This window comes from Salmo trutta, chromosome 14 (assembly GCF_901001165.1).
Source record: "Salmo trutta chromosome 14, fSalTru1.1, whole genome shotgun sequence".
Lineage (NCBI taxonomy): Eukaryota > Metazoa > Chordata > Actinopteri > Salmoniformes > Salmonidae > Salmo > Salmo trutta.
In genome coordinates this window covers 62,101,287-62,110,492 of record NC_042970.1, presented here as the reverse complement: position 1 = coordinate 62,110,492, position 9,206 = coordinate 62,101,287, and the positions used below count along the sequence as shown (strand labels likewise).

Here is a 9,206-nt window from a genome sequence, read left to right as displayed (position 1 = left end):
GTTTTTCCTTTGTTTTTTTGTGGGTAGTTGTTTTCCGTTTAGTTGTGAGTACCTGACGGAACTGTCTGCTGTCATTTTTGTTTAATTTGTAGTGTTCATTCTTTCAATTAAAATTCAAGATGAACATATTCCACGCTGCACCTTGGTCTACTCATTTTGACGCCTGTGACATGGTGAGAAACAAATTATCTGTCATGCAGCATGTATATCAGTCACTGTTACAACACAGTGTTGTAGCCTTTCTCAATCACTGTCTGGCTTACACTGAATCTCTGATAGTATTAGTAAAGTGATACACTATAAATAAACGGTGACATCTGACTGATGTCATTGAGTGGACTTCTCTTGGGAGACAGTCACCTATCTACTTTGGAACTTACTCCGTACTTTAATTTCATTGCTGTTTAATTTTCTTTATGCAATGGCTGCAGATGTTTCGTCTACGACTTATTGATGGCTGGCCGACCTTCGAGAGGTCCCCAAAAGACACGTTCGCAGAGCCATTTTTGGCTGGTTTCGCCTGCCAAGAACAAAAAAGCATTAAAAATTGCATCTTCACTATTGAAATTATATTTCTGAAAATGTAATTTGCAAACATATGAGCGAAGATCACACACCTGTGAGTCATGAGGCTTCCAACCAATCATGTAGAGGATCTCAAATGTTGCAGGAACAGACCCATTCTCACATTCCATACATCTCTGAGGGAAATCAATCAAATACAGTATCAGCATCTAAAACAACTGGTACTGGAGAGCTGCTGGTTGTGCATGATTTTGTTCCAAGCCTGCGCTAACACACCCGATTCATCTGCTCATCAAGATTTGTTGAATCAGGTGTCTTTGTGCTGGGCTGGAACAAAACACTGCACACCCAGCAGCTCTCCAAGACCAAAGTTGGTGATCACTTCTCTAAAGCAGAAGTTTGATATAAGAGTTACTTCTGCATAGGGATGAATCAAAATTCATAGAATGGGTAACTAGAGGAAAATGGGGGGGGTCATGCTTTTTCAATCTCAGTTAAAGGGATTTAATTATTATTATTTTTATTATATATACACTACCGTTCAAAAGTTTGGGGTCACTTAGAAATGTCCTTGTTTTTGAAAGAAAACACATTTTTTATCCATTAAAATAACATCAAATTGATCAGAAATACAGTGTAGACATTGTTAATGTTGCAAATGACTATTGTAGCTGGAAATTGAAGATTTTTTATGGAATATCTGCATAGACGTACAGAGGCCCATTATCAGCAACCCATTATCAGCAACCATCACTCCTGTGTTGTGTTAGCTAATCCAAGTTTATCATTTAAAAGGCTAATTGATCATTAGAAAACCCTTTTGCAATTATGTTAGCACAGCTGAAAACTGTTGTTCTGATTAAAGAAGCAATAAAAATGGCCTTCTTTAGACTAGGGTATCTGGAGCATCAGCATTTGTGGGTTCGAATACAGGCTCAAAATGGCCAGAACCAAATAACTTTCTTCTGAAACTTGTCAGTCTATTCTTGTTCTGTGAAATTAAGGCTATTCCATGCGAGAAATTGCTGAGAAATTTCCAAGAAACTGAAGATCTCGTACAACGCTGTGTACTACTCCCTTCACAGAACAGCGCAAACTGGCTCTAACCAGAATAGAAAGAGGAGTGGGAGGCCCCGGTGCACAACTGAGCAAGAGGACAAGTACATTAGAGTGTCTAGTTTGAGAAACAGACGCCTCACAAGTCCTCAACTGGCAGCTTTATTAAATAGTACCCGCAAAACACCAACGTCAACAGTGAAGAGGCGACTCCGGGATGCTGGCCTTCTAGGCAGAGTTGCAAAGAAAAAGCCAAATCTCAGACTGGCCAATAAAAATAAAAGATTAAGACGGGCAAAAGAACACAGACACTGGACAGAGGAACTCTGCCTAGAAGGCCAGCATCCTGGAGTCGCCTCTTCACTGTTGACGTTGAGACTGGTGTTTTGCGGGTACTATTTAATGAAGCTGCCAGTCAAGGATTGTGTGGAGTCTGTTTCTCAAACTAGACACTCTATTGTACATTTGTGTATGTGTGTGTTAAATGTGTTCAAATCTTAACGTTATTTTCCCTTATTTTACAAAACTCATCTCCCCTTGTGCACTTTTCCAACACTCTCCTACATCTACAACTTTTGCTCATTGAACATCTCATTCCAAAATCATGGCCATTAATATGGAGTTGGTCCCCCCTTTGCTGCTATAACAACCTCCAATCTTCTGGGAAGGCTTTCCACTAGATGTTGAAACATTGCTGCGGATACTCGCTTCCATTCAGCCACAAAAGCACTAGCGAAGTCAGGCACTGATGTTGGGCGATTAGACTTTGCTCACAGTCGGTGTTCCAATTCATCCCAAAGGTGGTTGAGGTCAGGGCTTTGTGCAGAACAGTCAAGTTCTTCCACACCAATTGACAAATAATTGCTGTATGGACCTTGCTTTGTGCATGGGCACATTGTGATGCTGAAATAGGAAAGGGCATTCCCCAAACTGTTGCCACAAAGTTGGAAAGACAGAATCGTCTAGAATGTCACTGTACGCTGTAGTGTTAAGATTTCCCTTCACTGGAACTAACGGGCCTAGCCCGAACCATGAAAAACAGCCCCAGACCATTATTCCTCCTCCACCAAACTTTACACTTTGCACTATGCTTTGAGGCAAGTGGCGTTCTTCTGGCATCTGCCAAACCCAGGTTCGTCCGTCGGACTGCAAGATAAGATGGCGAAGCGTGATTCATCACTACAGAGAATGCGTTTCAACTGCTTCAGAGTCCAATGGCGGTGAGCGCTTATGCACTCTGCGGTCCCATTTTATGAGCTTGTGTGGCCTACTGTACCACTTCGCGGCTGAGCCGTTGTTGCTCCGAGACATATCCACTTCACAATAACAGCGCTTACAGTTGACCGAGGTAGCTCTAGCAGGGCAGAAATGTGACAAACTGACTTGTTGGAAAGGTGGCAGATTGAAAGTCACAGAGCAGTTCAGTATGGGCCATTCTACTGCCTATGTTTCTCAATGGAGATTACATTGCGTGTGCTCGTTTTATACACCTGTCAGCAACGGGTGTGGCTGAAAAAGCCTAATGCACTAATTTGAAGGGGTGTCCACATACTTTTGGCCATGTAGTGTGTGTATGTATACACACACACACACACACACACACACACACACACACACACACACACACACACAGTGCATTCGGAATGTATTCAGACCCCTTACCCGTTTCCACATTTTGTTACGTTACAACCTTATTCTCAAATTGATATATATATATATTTTTTTACAAATCTTCATCACTATACACACACTACCCCATAATGACAAAGTGAAAACAGGTTTTAATACATTTTTGTACATTATACATAAACTGAAATTCCTTATTTACATAAGTATTCAGACCGCTGAGCTATGTACTCAGAATATAGAAAAATGTGCTTTCGCCGAAAAGCTATTTTAAAATCTGACACAGCGGTTGCATAAAGGAGTACTGTATCTATAATTCTTAAAGTAATTTTTATGTATTTTGTCAACATTTATGATGAGTAATTTTGTAAATTGATGTGGTCATTCACCGGAGGTTTTTGGTGGGAATACATTTTCTGAACATCACACGCCAATGTAAAATGCTGTTTTTGGATATAAATATGAACTTTATTGAACAAAACATACATGTATTGTGTAACATGATGTCCTAGGAGTGTCATCTGATGAAGATCGTCAAAGGTTAGTGCTTCATTTAGCTGTGTTTTGGGTTTTTGTGACATATATCCTTGCTTGGAAAATGGCTGTGTGGTTATTTTTGTCTATGTACTCTCCTAACATAATCTAATGTTTTGCTTCGCTGTAAAGCCTTTTTGAAATCGGACAATGTGGTTACATTAAGGAGAAGTGTATCTTTAAAATGGTGTAAAATAGTAATATGTTTGAGAAATTGAAATTATGATATTTTTGCTGTTTTGTATTTCGCGCCATGCTATTTCACTGGCTGTTGAATAGTGTGGGACGGTCACATCCCACCTTGCCCATAGAAGTTAAATGCCTATGTGCTTGTCTGTGTAAATAGTAACCGTTCTCTCCCTTCTTATTTCGCAGGTTCTAGTCAATGCTACTATTTTGGCCTGCTGTGCAGAATAGTGTCTGGGCAATGGTTCAGTGTCTAACACCTTAGTTCCTGAAACCAACTAAGCTTTTTAGTTTGTGTAACAACTACTTTCAATAAAATCATCATATCTCTTCCTAGCGAATTTACCAAACTTAAAATCAAAACTAAAATACATGCCTCTCCTCCTAACTTTTCATATATTTTTTTAAAAACCAATGGATCCGATAGTCTCTCCATGAATTAATATCCTAAAGCTAAGTGAACCAAATTCTCTTCCCCTTTTATTCTTATTTTGTCATTTCTGTCTGTCACGGTATTATTTCTGTCCCCCATTTCTCGGGAGAGCCTTACACTCTCCCATCTAATCCTGTTTATAATTTAACTATGCTGGTCTCCACTCAGTAACTGTTATCTAACCCTTCTGTGTCACTTCTATCTTCTCTTCCTGGCTTATGCTCTCCTCCTGCTACTCCCAAACCATCAAGGTCTCAGCAGTGCAGGGGAGGACTTCTCCGTCTGCCCTTCCTTCTATCTGTCTGTCGCTCTTTCTCATAACAGTCAGTGTCAAATATTGGTTCTGTTTCCACCTATTGACTAACTGTCTCACTGTCTCCCTGGTTGCACTCCTAAATTTTTGAAAAATCAACATGTCTATGGTAGTAATATCAAGATTATTGCATAGTTAAGTAAGTTTATCTGATACTCTCAATGATCCTGGGTCACCACGGATGTCATATATCCCTGTCCTGTTGGCTTAGAATATGTCCTAAATACTTAACCTAAGTCTTACCATTATTAAACTTTTCTTGCTAAGATTATAACCTTATTCAACAACAAAATATAATAATACTATTATATCAATTTCACAGCCTTGTTGTGTTAAATTTCTTACACTGCATACAACAACAGCTGACTACCTAAGGGGAAATAAACTTAGCTAGATAATGTATAAAAATACTACTACTGGTCAAAAGATATTCAAATAACATAATCAGATCAAAATCACTAATCTGAACAATTCCACAAAGAAAAATCATTGTACCCTTTTGATTCTAGGAAAATAGACTTAAGGAAGCCTACCCTTAGTCTAAGGCTTTGCCCTTTTAGTCTTCTCATTGGTTCAAATGACAAATATGTCTAAGAACTTTAACTCCATCATCATTATCAGTTATACAAATTTCCTTAAAATTAGTATTACAAATGACCTTAAATTCACTATCCAAATGGCTTTTCAATGAGGCTGATCAGACCACAAAGGAAAGCCATGATAGAAGTCAAAAGTCATACCACCCTTTCAGAACAGTGTTTCTTACTACATTAGACAAATGAAGGAAAAACCATCACACATTTTCCCCATGTTGGATCCCAGGTTCCCAGAACATTTCCCTTATCAAAAGACTTCACGTGTTTAATTAAAACTCAGAAAATAAAACTTAAACGATTCCATGTGTATGTAACTTCTAAGATTCCATATGTGTGTATACCCCTTTAAGAAATGACAGCGTCTGGTTCTGTGGAAGTAGCTCCACTTCCACAGCAACATGAGTGCTGTCATAGTGTAACCACTTTGACCCTATAGTTCTCTCTGGAGTCTTAAGTAATGCTTCCTCATAGACTGGATCTAGACCTGGGTGTTTGTTATACCAGAAAGTACAGTGTAAGTCATCGGGGGACATTTTAACGAGCCCTGGTACTACTTTGTCTGAGAGTTCCATCAAGGTTTTAGGAATATCCGTTACCCCCCCTCCCCCCTCAGCAAATCCTGACTGTAACAATAACATGGTTCCCCGTCCCCACAGACAATCATATTGTCTCTGATAATGTATGCCTTCATTCCCCTCTCAGTGGGAGTGACGGCCACATTCAGTTTAGTCATTACATCTCGACCTAACAAGTTGACAGGGCATAGTTTGGATATTAGAACTGGGACAGTGGCTTCTCCCCCAGATGACTCATGTTTCAGTGTTACAGGAGCGGATAGCCGTTACAGGAATTGATGTCCTGATGCTGACCGATCTGTTCCCCATTACACTTCAACCCATTGGGAGCATTGTCTGCACAGATTGCTGTACGACAACCCCAGTATCACACAGAAATGTAATTTTCTTTCCCATTACTGTTAATGTTAAATAGGGTTTCTGTTCCTGTTGTAATGCCAAATCAATCGTAGCCAATTCAAAAACTTCACAATCCCTGTTTATAACCAAATCCTGAAAATCCTCCTTCATCTCACTAGAGTCTACTCCCCTGCTCCCCCTAATTAGTCATGCCTCATTTTCCTCATCCTCCTCTGAGTCTGGCTGTGGGCGCCTGACCTTCTTCTCTCTGTATTTGCCAACACCCACTCTCTTGCCTCTCCTGTCTTTGTTATTTTTACAGTCTCTGGCCTACTTTATTGCAGTGTTTACACGGCTCCTCACATTCTCTAGCAAAATGTCCTGTCTCGCCACAATTGTAACATCTATTTCCCCCTTTCTCTCCTGCCTTGCTATTCTTTCCTCCCCTGTCACCTCTACCCTTCCCTGCAATCTCTCCTAGAGCGGCCATCAAATACTCTCCCTTCCGTTCCTTCTTTTCTCTCTCTCTTTTCCCGTGCTGCTCATAGTGGACTGCATATCTCTTTACTTCCCTCAGATCTGCTAGCCCCCACCCTACGAGGTTCTGTTTGATGGTACGGCTTATCTCGGGACACATTCCACAGAGGAAAGCAATTTTTAATTGCTGATAATACGGAGCATCAAATCCATCCACTACCGGGGTTTCTATTAACCCACTATTTGCGTTGAACACGTCTTTTGATCTCTCTAAGTATTGACTTATAGTCTCACTGTCTTCTTGTTTACACTCGTGGACCTTTGAGAAATCTGCATGTCGGTGATAGTGTTCCCTCAGATTATTACACAGCTGTGTGATTTTCTCAACATACTGTCCATCTATCGCCCAGGGCACTACTACCAAATCACCATGTCCTGGTACCCAATTTCCGCAAACTGCTGCCCAGTCTTTTCCCACCAGCTGTCTAACTGCTCTCTCTACTTCACCCGTGTTAAGTTTAAAGCTGGCTGCCAGAGCCTCCAAATCTCTCTTAAACCCATCCATTCCTGTCTTGGGATGTCCTACCCCTTCTACCGCCCTGGCTACATCCCTCTGAGTCCATGCTCTATATACCTCTAGTGTCGGCCCCTGTCCGTCGTCCCCAGCACGGGGATTAGGTAAGGCTATCAGGAGGTACTGACTGTCTGTCCTCTCCTTCTCCTCTATCCATTCAGAATCATCCCCACTTTCCTCTTGTCTATACCTATCCGGACTTTGGTTATGGGAAACGAGTCTACTGAGGGCTCTGGGTCATGCAGCCCCACGAACACGCTCTCTTCCCTTAGTTCCCATCTTTCTCCCTTCCTCTGTGTCTATCCACTTTCTCAATAAAGTTGCTAAATCCTGTCCTCCTTTCTGTGTCTCTTCCTCTCTACCTCCCTTGGCTCCCTGAGGACCAGCATATGGGGGAGGGGGTAACGGGACGGGCGGCACCTGGTTTGATTGCCTCCGTTTCATTACCACCACCTCGTTATCTGGGTTTTCCCGCCACCCCTGGTCTGCCAGGGAGGGGTACCATTTGGGCTTAGGTGGTGTCTCTGTGGGAGCCGTGGGAGTCCTCTCTGTCTGCTCCTGGCTACCTAATTCTTCCTCCTTAGTAGCTCCCTTTCTCTTGGCCCCCTCCGCTCTTTTTATAGCTTCAGCCAGCCAAACACGAGCGGTAGAGGCCTTCTGTTCGTTGCTTCTCTATGTTATCCCCACAGACCCTCTTTACTTGTTTAATCATTGATTCCAGTTTTTCTATATTTAAACATCCATCAAATTTGTACTTCTTCCTCCATTTCGGGCCAAAATAGATGTTCCTTTTATCTTTTCCAAGCATAAAACGCTCATCTCCGGATTAATACCGGGATCCCTTAGAGGATTTACTACCCATGTTCGTTCAATTACTATCGCAGTTATTATGCTTCTTCTCACAAAATATATATACTTGCTATTAACCTCAATGTGTAAATGTACTTGCTATTAACTTCAATGTGTGTGCTTTCTACCGTTATTATCCTTAACCTCTTTTGAAAAATACCTACCGTTAATCTTTCCTAGAATTTCAGAATAATTATTTGTATAATTATTTGGAACAAGTCTCTGAATGTCCTTGAGTGGCCCAGCCAGAGCCCAGACTTGATTCTGATCAAACATCTCTGGAGACCTGAAATAGCTGTGCAGTGACGCTCCCCATCCAACCTTACAGAGCTTGAGAGGATCTGCAGAAAAAAATGGGAGAAACTCCCCAAATACAGGTGTGCCAAGCTTGTAGCGTCATACTCAAGAAGACTCAAGTCTGTAATCGCTGCCAAAGTACTGAGTAAAGGGTCTGAATACTTATGTAAATGTGATATTTCCTTTTTTTATTGTAATAAATGTGCAAAAATTTCAAAAAACCTGTTTTTGCTTTGTCATTATGGGGTATTGTGTGTAGATTGATGAGGGGGGAAAAACAATTTAATCAATTTTAGAATATGGCTGTAACATAACAAAATGTGGAAAAGGTCAAGTGGTCTGAATACTTTCCGAATGCACTGTATGGATGATAATAATAGTATAAGACGGTTTCATTTCAAGTATGTCTTTCTCCACTATGTAGCTCACCTTGGTAGATTGCAGCTGCAGCTAAAATGGTGTCTCTGTGCAACATGGACTTCTTGTTCCAAGCGCAGTTGCTCTCCCTGGAGAGTTGAAACAACGGTGAAAACTCAGCATTCAGGCACTAAACATAATTTACAGTTTAGTGAGACAATTACCTATGAGATGATGAATAGAAACAATTAAACTATAAAAACTCAGTATGAACAAAAAGCACAGATCTACAACAGTATAACTGTGGTATACAGTAGACCTACCTTGCAGGTCACTCATGACCTCAAGTATCCCAGGATAGTGCACTTGAATTTCATCAACGTCCTACAGAAAAATAAAATGCAATATTATCGCTTGCCGCAAACACAAACATTATAATCGCTAGTATCACAGCTAGGACCACAGAATA

At 41.0% G+C, this 9,206-nt stretch overlaps 1 long non-coding RNA gene across 1 annotated transcript; it reads right to left on the bottom strand.

Annotated features, from left to right (window-relative positions):
• Positions 1-408: 408 nt before the first annotated feature.
• On the bottom strand, positions 409-9,206 carry LOC115208549 (uncharacterized). The gene is made up of 4 exons (XR_003881202.1): positions 9,061-9,206; positions 8,810-8,886; positions 618-701; positions 409-520 (listed from the first exon to the last, which is right to left on the bottom strand). It is a non-coding gene; the product is annotated as an uncharacterized LOC115208549 (long non-coding RNA).